Source organism: Phacochoerus africanus, chromosome 4 (genome assembly GCF_016906955.1).
Source record: "Phacochoerus africanus isolate WHEZ1 chromosome 4, ROS_Pafr_v1, whole genome shotgun sequence".
Classification (NCBI taxonomy): domain Eukaryota; kingdom Metazoa; phylum Chordata; class Mammalia; order Artiodactyla; family Suidae; genus Phacochoerus; species Phacochoerus africanus.
Window position 1 is genome coordinate 252,866 of NC_062547.1, and position 5,026 is coordinate 257,891.

The window sequence follows — 5,026 nt, forward strand, 5'->3', positions numbered from 1 at the left end:
GGTTCAGACCCACCATAGGCATGTTGGCTCTAGTTTCCCCAGTCCCACACACATCTCTGTCTGGGGGACCCCATGGAGGCTGTGGCAGCAGCAGGGCTGAGCTATGAAGACAAGAGCGGGAACTGGAGGCAGAGAACACGGAACGGGTGCCCCTTTGATGGCGCAAATCCGGACAAACGCATTTACAATTACAGCGACAGGGGTTCCCGCTGTGGTGCGCCCTGGCCCATAAGCTGCCGGGGTGGCCAAAAAAGAAAAAGAAAAGATTCCTGTAAGAGAAAACCCCAAATGGTCGTGGCTTAAACAAGTTCGTATGCTTCTCCCTCCCGCAAGTGCAGTCTGGAGGTGGTCCTGCCAGACGCGTCATGAACTTGTCGCTCTGCGACTGTGAGCACACAGACCTACCACGTGGTTCCAAACGGCTGCTCAAGCGCCAGGCACCACATTCAAGGCAGCAGGAAGAGCAAAGGGTGAGTTGAGTCACCTGGCCACACTGTATTGCAAGGAAGCCTGGGAAGTAGAGTCACTTTTCCTAAAGAAGAAGATAGAAAGACAGGTAGAAGATCGAAAGGCACCCGGCAATGTCTGCCACAGGCTGGAGGGCCTCAGATGCTGCGTTAGAGCTCAGGGAACAGTCAGCCAAGGGTTCTGTGCGTCAAATCTGAACTCAAGATCCATGCGATCCGTCAGCTCCTGGATGGCCCCGTCTCTGCCCAAGCTCCAGCTCGACCTGCTCAGGATGTTCTGTACCTACTCTTTCTTTCTTTCTTTCTTCCTTTCTTTCTTTCTTTCTTTCTTTCTTTCTTCTTTTCTTTTCTTTTCTTTTCTTTTCTTTCCTGTCTTTTGTCTTTTTAGAGCCACACCCGCAGCATATGGAGGTTCCCAGGCTAGGGGTCGAATCGGAGCTGTGGCTGCCAGTCTACACCAGAGCCACAGCAACACAGGATCCTAGCTGTGTCTGTGACCTACAGCACAGCTCAGGGCAATGCCGGATCCTTAACCCACTGAGTGAGGCCAAGGATCAAACCCACAACCTCATAGTTCCTAGTCGGATTCATTAACCACTGAGCCACGACAGGAACTCTTAGAAGAGCAGTTTTAATATTTGATATTTATATTTGCCGTGAATGCTGGAACTGTGCTTTTCTTCCTATAGTTTGCTTTCTTCAACACACATCATTATGAAATGCACTTTATTACCTATTAAAGTCTATTATTATGAACTTTGCTCTCCCCAGACCCAGCCTTATACTCCGCCTTGGTCTTGAGTACATCTTGCAGGCACGCAGCCTGCCACCCTGGCTGGTGGCAGAGCTGACCCTGCCCTGTCGGGCAGCTTCAGATGAGGCCCACGTGGCCTCCTGCTCTTCTCCGAACCCTGGACCCTGCTCTCCTTTTCTTCCTCCTCCAACCCCAGAGAACCCCGCCCACCTGCCTTCCCGCCAAGGGCCAAAGTGCAAGGGAGGCAGGCTCCTCCTGCCCACTCTCTTCAGGGCGCCACCCTGAGGAAGAGGTCAGAATGACATGTCCACCGAGTGTGCGCCCGGGGACATCCCCTGGTTAGGAGCCTGCTCTGCCCATCCTCACACTGGAGTCTGTCCTCCCCACCCCACCAGCCTGGCTGTGGCCAAAGACCCTTCGGGGTCTCACTGAGGACAGTCCTCGGAGGCAGCACAGCCGAGTCGGCTCAGGCTGGGGCCCTGGAGCCCTCCCCAGGCTGGTCCCAGGTGCCTTTCCTGCGGCTTCTCTGGCTGCCAGGGCCTCTCTGGGGCTGCAGACCTTGCTGGTCTCAGGCCCTTCCGGGGAAGACCCCTCCCCAGGGGGGGTCTCTGCTCCTCTGGTCTGCGGGAAGCCGACCTTTGCCTGTCACACCAAGATGGCATCGGTGGGGACCCAGGCCCAGGGACACTTCTGTCTCCCCTCTTTTCCCCACCAATGCCTCTGGGCCTTAAAATTCCACCAGCTCCTGCTTTTCTTTCTTAGGGAGCAGAGAGCCGTTCTTGGATGAGTTTACAGGCCCATTGTCCCGAATGCCTCCATGGACCCTGAGAACGCGCCCGGGTGCCCATGTGCAGGTGGGCAGCAGAGCTCTCTGCGGGCCTGACCGTCACAGGCTCCCCGCTCCAGTGGACACAACACTCGTCGTTCCATTACACATTTTGCAGGTTTTCTCCCTTCTCTGCAAGGATATCTTCTGAAAGCATTTCTGCCAATATTTTCACTATTTACCACCATAAATGTGTCCTGCCCACCTAAGGAAACCTCTGGTCTGGGACCAGGCCACACCCACATGAGCTTTGACCTGGCTCTTGAGGTGTGGTCTCAGGACACCAGCTATCTCTGAGCAAGACCGGAATTGGCCACCATTAAAGCTTCTAACTGGCTCTAGTGCCCTGGGGCTTGCAGCAGTCACCTCTGTCCTGAGAAAGGTCAGGGCCTCTGCTCCCTCCTCCACGCGGGGATCCTGAGGTCCTGCGCTCTCAGGCAGCCCCATGAGTTCTCAGAACCAACAGACCACCTCCTCAAAGGTCTTCTCTCAAGTCCTCACACCCGTGTCAACCTTGAAAGGGAAACAGCCAGTTATCTCAGTAGAAAAATGAGTTTATTTGCGACGGGCAGAGAAATGGCAGATTGGGAAACCCAAACTACGGCCAGCCAACCGTAGTAAGTCTGCAGAACAAAGCACAGGCTGCTCTGAACCCGAGGTCCCTGGAGAAGAGTGAGACTTCAGCGTAGGTATGGCTTCTCATTAGCTGGGCTGCTGCTGGGCTGGAAGAACACCTTCCTTCCTTCTGCCGGGTGGTAAGCTTGCTTCTTGCTGCCGAAAGGAAGGTACATGTGGGAGAGCCCCCGCTTGCTTCAGTCTTTCCCAACTCAATTTTTTTTCCTTTGCTGTATCTGCAGCATGTGGAAGTTCCTGGGCCAGGGATCAAACCTGTGCCACAGCAGTGACCCAAGCTGCTTCAGTGACAATGCTGGATCCTGAACCCGCTGTGCCACAAGAGAACTCTGGCCCAACTCCAGTTTAAATGGGGTTTCCCTTTATTAATTTTAACACCTTATGTGTATTACTATCAGCTTTCCTGAGATGCAATTCACATTCCATACAATTCCCATATTTAGAGTGTACAATTCAGCAGTTTTTAGTATATTCGCAGACACATGCAGCCATCGCCACAGTTGATTTGGGAACATTCTTGAGGCCCCGAAAGGAAACACCACACCCTTCATTGTCCCCCACATCCCCCCAGCCTGCAGTGACCACTGTCCCGTCTCCACGATTTGACTATTCTTTTTTTTTTTTTTTGTCTTTTTGCCATGTCTTGGGCCACTCCCGTGGCATATGGAGATTCCCAGGCTAGGGGTCTAATCGAAGCTGTAGCCACCTGCCTACACCAGAGCCACAGGACAGCAACGCGGGATCCAAGCCGCGTCTGTGACCTACACCACAGCTCACAGCAATGCCAGATGGTCAACCCACTGAGCAAGGGCAGGGATGGAACCCGCCACCTCATGGTTCCTAGTCGGATTCGTTAGCCACTGTGCCATGACGGGAACTCCCGATTTGACTATTCTGAACATTTTGTATAAATGGATCACATAGTCTTTTGTGATTGGCTTCTTTCACTTAGCATAACGTGAAACAACCCATGTTGTAGCATGTGTCAAAACTTCATTCCTTTTTATGGTCAAATAATTTCCCATTGTCTGGCTATACTGCATTTTGGGCATGCATTCATCAGTTGGTAAACACTAGGCTGCCTCCCCTTTTGGCTGTCATGAATTATGCTGCTATGAACATGGTGGAATTAACTTGAGCTGGGACAGGCCTGTAGGGGAAGCTCTCACACCCTCAATGCATCATCAGTTACCCCAAACAGTTAAGAGTCCCCCTACAACTCCCTCAGGAAGGCGACTCTACTGATTAGCTAGTAGAAAGAAGAAAGCTCTCTGCCCACTCCGATAGCAGCCTATCAATCAGAGACTGCAGCAGCCCAATCCTTGGAAAAACTCTACACTTTGGACTCCCAGCTCCTCCAATGGACTCTGTTTATCACTCACGGCCCCTTCCGACTCCACCTTTTCTCTATAAAATCAAGGTCCCCCTCCTTGTTCTCTAGATTTGCCTGTGGTCCACCATGGTTCACAAGTCCCAGACTGCAATTCCTCTGCTATTCCTGAAGAAGCCTGTCTTTGCTGGTCAAATAACTATTTTATTATTAAAGTTGACAGCTTCCACATACAGTTCTGGGTGGACATGTGTTTTCATTTTTCTCAGCTATATACCTAGGAGTGGAATTGCTGGGTCACACGGTAACTGCTACATTTCACCGTTTGAGAAGCTGCCAGACTGTTTTTCTTTTTTTTTTTCTTTTTGACTTTTTAGGGCCACACCCACAGCATATGGAAGTTCCCAAGCTAGGGGTCAAGTCGGAGCTACAACTGCTGGCCTGCACCATGGCCACTGGATCCGAGCCACGTCTGCAACCTACACAGCAGCTCATGGCAATGCAGGATCCTTAACAAACTGAGTAAGGCCAGGGATCGAACCTGTATCCTCATGGATACCAGTCAGATTCATTTCCACTGAGCCACGACGGGAACTCCCCAGACCGTTTTTCAAACGGCTCAGACCTAAATGTTTTTGCAGGGGGCCCTATCTACGCTAACAATTTGAGTCTACCGAGATTAGCACGTCTACTACTTTCTTCAGAACTACCCTCTGGCCACCAAGAGGAGGCTACAGTTTAGAGTCTGGAGCTCCAAGTAGAGACTGAGAACACGCTTGAGCCCGGGGTATCAGGAAAGGGGAAGTGCTTGGGTCGCAACTCCCCTGCGGGAACATGCCACCTAGGTAAGAGGATCTGGGGCAGCCGAGAGCCCCCAGCAGGTGGAGATGCCCCTCCTCCCGCTAGTGTGCGCTGGTTACCTAGCAACCAGGAGGCATCACACCCAGCAAGCACCGCTTCTAACGCGTGACATCGGAAACTACGGGTCCCAGCACGCCTCGCGGCCCAAGCGCCCG